Source organism: Chlamydotis macqueenii, chromosome 6, assembly GCF_036417535.1.
Source record: "Chlamydotis macqueenii isolate bChlMac1 chromosome 6, bChlMac1.mat, whole genome shotgun sequence".
Taxonomy (NCBI): Eukaryota; Metazoa; Chordata; class Aves; order Otidiformes; family Otididae; genus Chlamydotis; species Chlamydotis macqueenii.
In genome coordinates, this window is record NC_141561.1 from 4396990 (window position 1) to 4410974 (window position 13985).

The window sequence follows — 13985 nt, forward strand, 5'->3', positions numbered from 1 at the left end:
TTTTCTTTTGGACTGGAGAAAAACCTACCCCATTTACTTTATATTGTTGCGGTTTAAGACATCAAATGGTGTAGTTCATATTTACTGTTCTCAGTAGTTTCTCCGAAATGATAAGAAAAACAGGCCTCTTATCCTGTAATGTCGTGAGAAGAAACATATCAGCATTGATATAGCGGGAGATTGCTTTCAAAATCATTGCAGAGGATGATCTGATTTTTGTGATTTAATAACTTGCTATCTGCAAAGCCATATAGATCTGCACTTGGAGACAAAGAAACACAAAACTTGAAATATTTGTTGAGATTTTTGTAAAGTGAAAGAGGAAATAAGAGTCACCTCAAGAAGCGAGAACTCTATAGTGTGAAAGAACATGGGATCACAGGATAGTTCAGGTTGGAAGGGATCTCTGGAGACCATCTAGTCCAACCTCCTGCTCAAAGCAGAGTTGGCCATGAGCCGATGATACCTATCTCTAACAGAGTGTGTAATTATGGAATACTTGAGTATTAAATGATTATTTTTTTTCCTGTAATGCCTGCATTTAATCTGGTGCAACTTTCTAGTTCATGTTGAGGGATATGACTCGCAAGCCTGTCATTGCTATTCCTTTATGTTATGAAATGTACTCTGTGAAAGACTTCAGCTGACTTTCCTCAAGGTTTGGATTCTGTGCAATCAGAAGTCAGGCCAGTACCTCCAAGCGTAGCACGTATCTTCTTGGCCCGTGTACTAGGATATAAAATACATAAGTATCTATATTTTCCCTTAGTGCCAACAATGCACTCATTGTAAGCATTTTTTTTGCAAAAATTTAGTAAGTTTAGTACTTACTATGAAATCCCTACAAATGTATCCTTTCTACAAAGAATTGAAAGAGTTTTTTTTTTTTTTCCTATTGGCATTTGAAAAGCAAGGAAAAAAGTGACTACTACAACAGAATTTTATTAATGAATGATTTACACTGGTTCCAGCTGTGACCATGTGATTAGTCCTTCACTAAGCAACAATGGGTATTTTCTTTCTGCTTTTATTTGATTTCCAAGAATGTGTCATCTGTTACATAAACTGCTGCCAGTATACCCCATGTAAACTGGTATTTTTTATTTCCCTGAAGCGTAAGATGAATACCCACCCATATCCTTCTGGAAATACTGTTTTAAATGAATTGGGGAATTTTATTGCCTGTATCTGATTCCGCATGCCAAAATCATAAAAATTAAAATATTTTTTTAAAATGCACTAGATTAGAGGATGCCTTGTTCCCTGGTAGTGCAAAAGATAGATTATTTTCACTTTTACATTTCTATCTTAATATTTTATTACAGCAATACAATGTGTTATAGAGGTGGACAAGGCTGCAGATTGAAATGTGGATCGTCCAGATTGTTCCTTTCCCTCGACCATATGGTGTAGTTCTAAAAGCCTTTTGTACGCTGTCTGTTCAGTTAATTGTAAACTCCGTCTTTAACGTACCTTAAAAAATGAGATATGTGAACTAAAAGTCGCTCTATCCTCTGGTAAGTAAAGTTTGCTAAAATATATCTGAATTCAGAGTCTCGTCTCCTGGTAAATCTTCTTTCTGGGTGAATTTGCAAGTCTTTCGCTGTTTCTTGGTAACAAATGTTTGTGCAGAGGGACAGGTTTTCCATTTCCTACTCAGGAAGGGGGGGAGATTTGAGTATATAATGAACATTTCATAATATTTTTGCTTGGCAGACAGCTCTGCCAGTGGGTGATGTGCAGGAACATCGAAGATTTCTGACAGATGGATGGTAGGACTGCTAATACACCTACACACGTTTCAGCGTCTGATGTTCCCGGTGTTTCTCTGATGCCTGAGGAGCTTGTGCTCACGCTTTGGTTTGATGTTGCCTGGTGCTGGGCTTTAGAAGAGCAGAACCAAGTCTCTCTCTGGGTTTTGGGGTGCCACAGAGAGGCTGGTTTATTGTAGTCCTCACAAAGCAAAGCAAACTTTTTTTTTGTGTACTAAAGAGTTAAAACACAATTGTTAGAGAGCTTCAGAAGCAATTTTATTTTCTGTTGTCTCAACATAAGAAATTATTTTCGGAAAAGTGACCATTTTCAGTGAAGAGGGGGGTTGATGCATCTGAAGGGGAATAAAGAAAAGAGCAGGAGTGTCTCGCTGAAACCGCTCTTCTGCGGGTCCTAACCTGTTTTTCAGCATTGGAGGGTGTTTGCTCATTAGTGACAACTTCAGTGGAAGGCAAGGCTCACATCATTCATGGCTTTGGAGATAAAAATTCACTAAAATTTAAAAAAAAAAAAAGCCAAACCATAGGAAATCAAGCAAGAAGTAAACGGCAGTAGTGGAGAGCGAGACTAATGTGCTGTGAGCGGCCTCTCATAATGAAACTTATTGATCTGAACTGTGTATCTGAAGTTTTCAAAGGATTTCAGATAGTTCTGTCACCAGCTGGATGCAAAGGCATGGCTCACCTTAGGGGATATTAGAAAGGAAAAAATGCAACCTGTTTTTTTTTTGCCTACAGAGATTAAATAAAGTAACTCTTGACCTTTGTTTAGCATGCAGAAATAGAGCTTCAGCAAGAGTGTCTCAAAGTGGAAACAAAGAGTGACCAATAGCTAATAGCATATCTATTTCTCCTCATTACGTAATACACTGTGAAATAGCATAAAAGTAATGAATTTAAATAGTATGATGGTAACTAAACAGCAAAAAGCTGCTGGAGAACCTTTTTTTTTTTACACTGGCTTTTCATACGCCTCAGCGTATGTGATAAAATATTTTCCTTATTAGGTTCTTCTGATGAAGAGGAAATGATGGAATGATGAAAAAGGAATAGACTGGGTTTGTGTGCTGCAGAAGCAGATTCAGATCTTGCTCCGCTGATGTATGGTTGGGGGGACGCTGCATGCGCTGGTCAGTGTATACGGTGAAACCGGCAGCATCTTCCTTCCATTCCGTAGTTTTTTTGGCCGTAGCATGAAATCAGTGGGAGCAGGAATCTGTGGGCAGAACTCATGCTTCGGAAACTTTGAAGTGAAAGAAACCACACATAATACTTGAAGAATCCAGCTATAATTTTGAGAGCTCAAAGAGAAGGCAGTGACTGAACATTTGTTGCAGCTTCCGTATGATGAGAGCGGTCCTCAAAGCCTGTGAGTTGCTGCTTGCACAGAGGATGTGAATAACAAAACTACCTATTTATACTGTACGCTGGGAAATGTAGGCTCACTTCATTAGAGCAGTGCAAACAAGATGTGCTAACTTGTATAGTTTAAAAAAAAACCCACCTAATTTAACTTTTCGTGATGATTGCAAGTTATGAGAAATAAAAAAAGTCATAGAAAATATACCTGCAACAAAAATGTGACAATACTTTGCTAAAAAAAAACTTTTTAAAAATCCTCGTGTATTTTAATGGCTGTTTCTCATGCTTCTTGAACTACTTAAAAGTATCATTGAAGTTCTTCTACCTGTATGGGACAATTTGTTTCATAATGGTATAGAGAATTTCCTAGACAGATGCATGATCTGTTCAGGATTTCAACCTGTAGTGCTTATAGAAGAGGGCATGGACGGAAGGTAGGAGTAGGAGTGTAGAAGACCAAAGGTCAAACCGCTTGTGCTTAAGAAGAGCATGTACAGAATAGGTGTAGAAGAGTGCGAGTAGACTTAAAGTACTTGTGAGCAAGGGCTGTAAAGGACAGAAAAAGAACAGAAGATTGGGGAGATTTGGAAAGAGCATATGGAGTAGAGCTGATCAAAAAATGGATGACTCTTTGGCAACGTGTTCAAAGCTGTTCTCTCTTTCTGGTGGGAAGTTGAGAGGTACTAAGCAAGTCTGATGAAAATGAGAAAAACAGGATGAAATGAGCCTTAACTCTAACTGGGGTAAAAAAAAAAATAAATTCAGAGGTAAAGAGGAAAACTTTGGTTTTGATGTGATAAGATGGAGGAGGAAGAAAGAGATTGTTTGAGGCGTTTGAGACAATTTGAGTGGAGAAGGATTGACAGGCAGGGAAGTGAGGCTGGAGAATGGGAAAGGAAAATAAGGCAAGGGAGCTGTGAAGCTTTGCTTCTGGAATAGTGAAGAAAGGACTGTGGTGATACTGGAGATTTCCTAATGAGGAATGAAGTGTCTTGAGGAAAGAGAAGAACGTTTGAAGCTGTAGACCTAGCAGATAGGAGACGTGGTGGACATGTCCATACATAGGAAAAAGTTGGAAGTGAGGGTAGTTTGAGACAGGAAAATTCGATAAGTGTCTCATCAAGGTTAAACTTGATGAACCCAAGGTTAAGGTTGATATACTTTAAGTTGACACTTGTAGATTTTATTGTGTAATTGAAAAAAATTAAAGAAGAAAAAAAGGATGATGTAGGGTTACGGTAAGTACAACAGGAAGTAATTAGAAAAGAAGGTGAAATAATTAGAAAAGAAAGTAAAAGAATAGGAAACAAAATAGAAGATGTTAAGAAATGTAAATGAAAAGAGGAAATCAGGAATATGACTGAAATTTAGTTGTATGAGAAACAATTCATATGGTTTCAAGAAGTGTGGATTTTCCTTTTGAAGGTGGAATTCATCAGCTAACCAGATGAAGAACGATATTAATAGAGGACACAACATTTACTCTCATTTTCAGTTTAAAAAAAATAATGAAAGTACAATCTGGGTAAAATATGTATTTGTGTTTTCTTCCAAGGGCTCAGGCTAATGAAAAATGAAACGCCGTTGTTCAGAACATTTTTTCACGTGTGGCAAAATGGCGAGTAAATTCCTGCTGGTTTGAAAGAGAAGGCGTACTGGGGTAGGGGCACAGGAGTCACTGCTCTTTTCTTCTGCTCCTGGCTTTGCTAGAAAACTACTCTTGGAAAATTTGTGCAAATCATAATTTTTAATTCAAGTTTTCTCATCTGTAAAGTAGAGATAACAATACCTGCCTACCTCACAGGAGTGGTGTGAGGTTTAATTAATGGTTGTTAAGCTCTTCAGCGTTTTTGGATGAAAGCAGATAAATGAAACCTCTTGTTAATAACGAGCAAATGCCAGACAGAAGATGTAGTACGATTTTGGGGTTGGAGTGGGGAGATAGAACAGTTACATTTTGTTGTTTAAAGCATATTTAAACCAAACAATTGAAAATGGTTAGGAGTTATGCATTTATTAGGTTTATTTATTGAATCCAAACATTTTCGTACAATTAGCTTGTAATTAGAACATGTACATAGATCTAGTGTTTTGTTTCATCTTAAGATAGTTTAGAACTCCTTTGACTTTGAAAAATTGAATAATTCATCTACATTCCCTTTTTGCCTCCATTGTAAGATGAATTTTTAAGAATTTACCTACGTATGCAAAACCAAATAGAGTATTTTTGTGTCATCAAACTCTGCGTCAAGGTTTCTGGAAGGGCTGAAGTGCTGTGTTTAGAGGTTGTAGACTTCAGAATGACAAGTCAGCAAGCAACAATAATAGTAACAAATATATGAAATTCTATGTATGTATGAATATGTGTTTACACTGTAGTTTAAGCGACCCAGTAATACGGTCAGGAGAAAATTTTTGAGCAAGTTAATGACAAAAGTAATTGAACTACTGTTGAGCGATAAGAAAATCGGGGGGGGAGGGGTGTAGCTGTGCTAAACCTTGTTTCTGAAGCTTTTTTCCTGTTCAAAATAGTCAAAACAACCTTTCTAGTTACAGGCAGAGGAAATGCTGTGTGTGTTCACCGGCAAGTTTCTTAGAATCGACTCTGCCTGTAGATGCAAACTTCCCAAACGTCGTGGTGTGTCAGCAACATCACAGGTGTCACTAGAAATGTCAGCAGTATGTAAGTGGGATTTGTAAATAGGCACAAACATGCAAAATGGCCTGTGTTTGCAAGTCAACCGTTACCCACCTTCGGTATGCCGAAGCCTGATGCTTGGCTGAGTGGCTCCTGTGAGTTGAATGTACACTAAATATCAAGTGGTGTTACACAGCTTGAAAGGAAAAAGAGCTTTAAAGAAAAAAAAAGCAGATTCTTTTTCTAAGTCATTCTGTTAATGCCCAAGAAAATGCTTCCATGAGTGTTAAGAAACCAGCTGTCTATAGACTCCAGGAGAAATCATTTATGGATCTCTCTTGTCCAGACCCATTCAGAGCTTCAGTGGGAAGGCAGAGCGCTGCAGCTCTGAAGAGTAGCTTGAATCAGCTTGCATGAATGTGGCCCTCTCCAAGGATATTGGCATGCAAAACAGATTTTGTTCGTCTTTGCGCATTTTGAATGCACCTCACAAATGGATTCTTAACCACTTTGAAATGAACAGACAGAGTTTGGATTAGGTTCTCTTCAGTGGAAGCGAACTGATGCGTGATTGGTGTAGCTATGTGGAAATAACTTTTTTTTTTTCTTCCCTCTTCCTCTCCTTTTTAATTATATTTATCTCCAGGATTCAAATTGGAAGACTGAAGCATCTTCCAGAGCTATTTCTGCTTTAAATGTGGGGCTAAAGCAGTTTCATATAGCAGCTTCAAGTATCTACATCTAACTGATCTTTGTGGGACCAACCTCTGCTTAAACAGTGATGGGAAGATCCAATCTGAAAAGATTCAGAAAGATCTGAATCATTTACTCTGGAATAAGATAAGACCCATGTAAGACCTTTCTTAGATTCAGATCCGTTTTATGAGAGTGATTTGTAAAAATATGAACATATATAGATAACTAAATATAGGTTTGCCATTATATCTGTCAGCAATGCACTGGTTTGCTTTTTTTTTTTTTCTGAAAATAGCCAAGTACGGTGGTGTCCAGGGCCATCACCCAGCCCAGCACAAACTCGGTGTCTGTATTTCTGGCTGTGACTAAGTAAGGATGCGCTAACATCCCTGGGTCATAGAGTAACTTCCAATATACCACCCATAAAATCCGCTCAGATAAAGCGACCTTCTGGGGCCTACGTTTTCTTTGCTTGAATTTCTGCAGACTTCTAAGATGTCGTGGCTCAGCGGTGTCTTTGTTACCTTAACTGGAAGAAGGTGCAGCTGTTAAGGGCAGAAGTTTATGAAGGTGAGAACAGTTCAGTTTCCCTTTTTCTTTTGTCAACGGGAAGGCAACACTAAAACTTTAAAACTATCTGAATTCACTGGAATTCTAGGAGCGACTAAGAAACAGTTAAAACCTGCATTTTTATATTTTCCATTTTAAAGTTTGAGTTTATATGAATGATTCTACTTCACCTGAACAGTTTCTGATGTGTGGCTTGGTTGAGAGGCAAGAAGTGCTCCTAGTGCTAATGTTTGGTGTGTCTGGGTTGAAAGCCTTTGCGGCAGGAGGGTTCCCGGCTTTCATCCAGAGCAAGAGCAAACACTGCGGATCTTGCAGGAGTCCTGACAAGTCAGCGTTAGTTCTGCTGAGCAGTTGCAAAGACTATTTTGAGACGTGATGAGTACCTGGTGTTTCCTCAGTGTCTTGCGCTCCACGATTGACTATTCTTTGTATATGAAAAAAAACATTATGAAAAATTAATAGCAAAGGCTTTAGCTGTAGTATTGCTTTGAGTCTGCGTGTGGAAGACTCTGAGATAACCACGGCCTTTATTTCAGATGTATTTCCAAGCTGTCCATATGCTGCTCTTCTCCAGCTCTCCAAGAGCTGCTTGCGGCTGCTGTGAATGCTTAACTGCTGGTATTGCCAAAAATTTCCCAACAGCCAGAGTAACTGCACCACCCTTAAATCTTTAGTACGAGTCAGAAGAGATCTTTAATTTGCTGGTGAAACTTGTGATCTTTGAAATGAAGAAGTGGGAATATTAAGCGCAGAGCTTGCGTGCGTGAGGTGTAAATGGTTTCTCGTGTTGGCTCGTAATGGTATTTCTGGTATTCATCGTATCAGCGATGTCAGTAAGAGCACCTACTAATAGCCAGCTAAACTTTAAATAGTTAGAATCTTCCCGTAATGACCTTCAAATAGTTTCTTCAGCTCTGAGCTCTGCAGTGAAGATATTTTTCTCAGCACCCTAGTAGTCATGGCCATTATAACCTATACATATATATATTTTTTTAAGTGTGTATATATATAATATATACTTATATATTTAATGTTGTAGCAGTTTGCAGGAGGAGCATGCTAGGTTCTCTGGTGATCCCAGTTGAAGGAGCTGATGAATACCAGTGTCGTTCTGGTTTGATTGAACAGGATGTTTGATTTTGGTAAGGGTTTTCAGATTTTTAGGGGGGAAGTTTTATGAGATGGCAAGTTGACTCAGACAGGGTAAATGCTTTTCAAACTTTTTTTTTAGATATGTGGAGAAGTGATTTTCTGGTGACACTAAAGCTGAAATCCTAAATGAGTTTTACTAATATCTTCATGACTGATAACAAAGTAAAAATAAAAAACCAACTGTTTTTAACTCTTTGTGAGAGACTACGACGGAGATCATGTCCTATAGCCAGATTTTGCTATGTGCAAATGCAGCAAAATTTTTAAGGCACAGACTTTCTGATTGTGGTGGTTTTAATGGTGCTTTTCTAAAATCAGCCATGTGATAATCTTCAAGGAAAAAAATTACTTTCTTGATATCCTCTGTGCACGTCCTTGCCTTGCTGTTATCTGTGACAGTGCTAAAAAGGGCCGTGCTCATCTTCTGTTTGTTAGGGTCTCCCCCAGACGTTAATATTTGTTCTTTCTGCAGTATCTGTTTTTAAAACTTCAGCTCAGAACCTAAACTTGTTTACAAAATAATCAAAATAGCCTTGCAAACCAGATTGTTTTGAGATGCTTGTATGTTGCTTCTATTCATAAAAAAAATATTTCCTGAAATGCTCACCATTTCAATTGACAGATGATGAGAGACATCTTTATTTAACTCATGTCAGTATTTTTCAACTTTCTGTGCTGTGTGTATCCATAGATACTTCCCAGTGGAGGAGGTAGACCCCCTTAACTTTCTCACACTTGCAAAGTAGAATAAAATGTATGAAAATGCTTTTCTGAGTTGCTTTAAGCAAATCCTTGGAAATATTTTGCAGGCTCTGCAGACAACAGAATGGGAGCAAGTGATTTAAGTCATTAGATTTGCTGCTCTTGGGTCAGCAGAGGCGTTGGGAACACTTGCGGTGAGCTCTCACAAAGCACTTTGGCCGTACTCCGGAGCCTTTAACATTGCTATAGCCCTTTCAGAGGGCTTAGTCAAAACTTTATAGGGAAATTGTTTACGGGAAAGACAAGGCTGCACCACTAAATCAAATTGGCAACTCTTATTGCGCAAGATTTGTAAATTCATGTGGATGACATCTTCTGTATGTCAAGTTGGGAATAGGATGCAAATATTCTTAAAATGGTAAAATACATTCAGCACCCTATGAAGTCCTCATTCAATGTTATATGATGTTTACTATTGAATCGGAGAGCTTTCGAGTGGTTTCTGAAAGAGGACACGATGCTGACTGGACAGAAGTTAAAGGTGTATTTCTGTTCTCATGGAGTCATAGTATGAAACATTGGTTCAGCTCTCCTAAGAAGACATGAGTTGGGCAAGTGGAATAACAACAATTATTTCATCTGTTAAATTCAGTAATTAGTTAAAATTAAGGACTTTTTTTGTGCAGGTAACTTTGCAAACTTGAGGTTACTTTGAATCACAAGACAGTCATGTCCAAAGTGCGGTAGGGATCTAATACTAAGATGTTGCTTCTTACAAATGAATGAAAACCTGGTGATTTATTCTCTTCGCTTGGTGAAGGGTTTCATAGCTTAGCAAAATCCTCATGATTATCACTTTACATTGCTTGTGTTGTAGGTCTTTAGGTGAATAATGTGGCAGGTAACACCTGGCACTGCTTTTGAAGTCCATTTTCCATCATGATTGAATTTCATTTTGGAGTAACCTTAGCAGCACGTGTTGTGAATATCTGCCCTGGGTAATGCTCCTTCCTCTGTGTGGGACTTCTTCCGCGTTTCACAGTCGAACTCAATTTGACAGTAGATCTCATCCCTTCCTTTTTGTTGACTCAAGGTGTGACTGAAGAAGCAGATCCTTTCATCACATGTTCAAAGGGATAGTTTCTGACTGTAAAATAAATCTGGCTTGTGCCCACTCAAAAGTTGCTGCCAAACTTCTCAGGCTACCAAGCCTAATGTTTAAATTAATGTTTGAATTAACTGTTGCCATTCCAGCTTTTGTGCAAGAGATGTGTTTTAAGTGCTAAATCACAAATTTCCATTATATGAGAGCGATTCACTGTTCATCATTTAAGGTTTTACCACTTTGCTGTAGAAAACAAATCAACTTTTTGATGTAGAGTGAGTCTGTTATCTCACAGAGATGGCTTCTAATAAATGTTTTGCATTTAATCGATTAGCTGATATGAACTATAGACTTTCAAATTAAGTTAGTTAAAATATTTATAAATCATTTTTTCAAGTGTATGTATGTATGTTCTTAAACTAGCTATGAATGGAGGTTGTACCGCTTACGTTTCTATACAGAAGCTGGTCTGCAGCCCAGAATGTGTGGAACACATTTCTCATCGTATTCCTGATAAATCAGAGGAATTTCAAAATGCCAGCCCATTATTACCAGACTGGTGCTTTTTCTGTAATAGGGAACTAGCAACTAATATGTCTCCTGTCAAGTTTAAAAATAGCGCTACATCTCCCATTACCACACCTATTATTTCCCTATCCAGTCGCAGATATTCTAAATCAGGTGTCGTTCATCTATTTAAACCTGGTGTGAGCCTTCAGGATCATCAATATTATCGAATTTATAGCAATAAGTACAGTATGGGAGAAGATGAGTCTTGTAAACAGTCTTGAGCCTTCAGGCCCTGTAGACACAGTCCAAATAAGTTGGATAAAACCATCATACCATTAAACAACACTAGCGGTCTCTGTTATGAGTTATCATTATTCCAGGCTTTTGAATTACATGGCAAATGGGAGCTTATAATTAACTGTTAAATCAGAATAATTAATTTTCTATCAAATACAATTACATTTTCAGGTTATACTCTCGTATTAGTTTTGCATTAATTTTTTTTGTCCTCAAAAAAAATCCTGTTACTGGCTGAAGAGCTGCCCAAAATAATGTTAGAACTTTTTGTGAAGGTAACTGATTGTTTAATATCTACTATCTGCAGCCTACTCGCGTTGACGTCTGTAAATCCGTTGGGACTGTTAAAGGGAGGAGGCAGAGGAACAAACTCCATGGAAGAGGGATCCAGTTTGCTGGCGATGCGCGGTCATGGCTGTAGTCGTTTCTCTGGCACAGCATGGCCCCTGGTTCTCCATCACACCGCCTCCTTGTCTTTTCCCCTTCTCTTTTGGCTTAGAAAGGAAGAAAACTTTCTCCTAATTAAGTATGAAGAGGTACTGACTTTGCCTTTGTCAATCTGAACTCACAAAAATAGTTAACGGGCTGTTTAGTTTCCCCGATACCCTGCTCTGGACTAAGCAGACGGCTTAGGAGGTGAATCGGAGACGTGCAAACCGGGTTGTGTATTGTAATTGCTGTTCACAGCGTACTGGGAATCAGGGGATCGATCGGGGAAATTTCCCTGAAAATATATCTTTGGAGAGCTGTCCTCCAAAGGGGGAGGCACGCTTCCCCACCGCGGCGGCGTGGCTGTGTGCGGTTTTGAGTTAACCGTAAATGTGCTATGCAGATGTTTTTCTCCACTGGAAAAAAAAAAATAAATTGCAATGATTTACTTTATTCGATATAAACGAAGATCTTCAAAGATGTTGATTGAAGGTGGCTAAAAGTATAGATGCAAAGTATTCATGACAATCTTAGACTGTCAGGAGAGAAGATGACAAGAAAATTCTAAGGATTGATTTTTTTTTTTGCTTTTCTGTAGCTGAAAAACCCCAAATTTAATTTACAGGAAGAAATGAAGGCCATTAGTGCCTTTGCATAGATAAAATAATAAAACAATGCTGTTAAAATGCATGCTCTGCATATGCATTAACAGCTCCTTCATAAGGATTTAGAGCTGCATTTATTTATTTTACTCAGTGTGCACGAGAACGTGCGGATTTTGCAGCGTGTTACTTTCCGAGTACGTAAACTCCAAACGGAGCCGTTACGGCCTCTCGTGTCAGGGCGCCTTTGGATTCGTAACCGGGAGACATCTTTCAACTGGAACTTTCCGTTCCTGCTGTTGCGTCTCAGGGTTGTGACAGCACAGAGGTAAGAACTGAACCCGGCGATCCTCGCAGTTTGATCTTTAGTTAAGATCAAACCAGTTTTTTTAAAAATCCTGTTGTTTGCGATTCTCATGGCGTCATCTCAAGCGCTGCTGGGCTGCTCACCTATACGGGACGCACGCCTGGCCCGTGCTCTGGTGTGCAAACATTTTGAGGAAGATAATTCTAAGAATGAGGGGGGAAAAAAAAGAACAATTGCATATTTTAAAGTGTGTTTACAGCACATCTTAAAATAGCTGATAGAAGAATACCTTAGCAGTTCTTTAAGCAAATACTTCAAATAAGTATCATAAATAAGCCTTACATTAAAAAGGGATTTTGAGGCATTCCCAGATGGGGGAATCCTTACCTGAAGCCTTACGCTGGGACTCTTACCATTTTCTCCCATTCAGTCTGCTTTTATTTCTAGCTGGAAATTCGTTGCCAGTGTAACGAAGACAGTCTTTGCGAACATACATGCAGATCCGAAGTACAGTAAAATTAAATGCACAGTAAAATTCAATGTTGTATTTGAATGTTGTGTGAAACAAAAGCAGGCAGTGCAATTTGTCCCGGTTTTGGGGCAGACGGCGTTCGGCGCCCTCGATGCCTGCAGGTAGTGCTGGCTTTTGGCGTTCTGTAGGTGTCTGCAACTCTCGGGTTGTGTGGATTGGGCAGACTGTGGTTTACTGGTGTCACCAGTAAATTAATGTTGGTGCTGATGCAGACCTCCAAATAAAGGTGAACGATTTTGGTTTACCGCATTCTCAAAAGAAGTAGCGAACTTCTTACTTTTTCCAGTTGATTTATACACAAGATAAATTAAGTGACATTCTCGCTTTGTGCACTTACACAGTTCAGTAATGACAAACCTTGCAGCCGGTACTTTTGGCTGATCTAAATACGAGGTAAATTTTGGTCAAACACAAAGATGTGATTTTGTTTAAGGTATAGCTCTGGGGTTTCGGTGAGTCACTGGTGTGAGTGGGAGGGTTATGCAGGCTCTTTCAGTCTAGGTTTGTGTGTGTGTGTACGCGCCGCATCCACGCGTTGGATGGGTGCACGTTGTGGGGCTGGGAGGGAGAAAGGGGCAGGAGGAAAGGTAAAGACCCTGCAGTAATCCTTTGGAAAATCCCATTTTATCACAATGTGGAACGTGCAAAGTGTTTGCCTTGGGTGTTACGGTGTGTTTATCTGAAGCCATCAAAGGTTAGAAGCATGTCCACAGCGCACACCTGACGGGTTTTGCAGTCGGTTGAGGTATAAGATGCTGAACCACGTGTGCTCTGGATATGGTGGTGGAATAAATTTCTCATACGTGTGGGACTGCGACCGTTAAAACAATCATTACTGAAACCATATACCTTATTTCCTGTAACTAATAGCAGTTCTGTACCTATGGAATATATTAACAATTATTCCTTTGGTTTTGGATTGTTACTCAACTATTTTGTTGGACAGATATTTAAACATGCTCTGTAATTTTTTTGTCTGAACGGAGCTAATTATGGCTTTCTGATGCGAGCTATGCTGATGTTTGTGAAACCACACTTCTGTTTATAAGACAGAGTGAACGTATGTTCTTTAATAAATCATGGAAAATGATGAGTTTTCTCTACCTAGGTTGGTTAACAAAAAACACTGCAGTTGGCATTCACCTAGAGTTTAAAAAGAAGCAATGGTTTCTGTGGCCAGTTGAGCCGTTAATTCTTCCGTACCGTTAAAGAAAATATTTATTTGTTACTCTGTATAGTACTCAGAATTTCTTTTGAAAGAAAATTATTGGGTCAAACAGCAGTTGGCCCATTTAGGGACTCTATCCCTTG

General features: G+C 38.9%; 1 protein-coding gene across 3 annotated transcripts in view; it reads left to right on the forward strand.

The window, feature by feature from the left end:
* QTMAN (queuosine-tRNA mannosyltransferase) overlaps window positions 1-13985 on the forward strand; it is a 168646-nt gene that overhangs the window by 30416 nt on the left and 124245 nt on the right. The gene's annotated exons all lie outside the window — the stretch shown is intronic.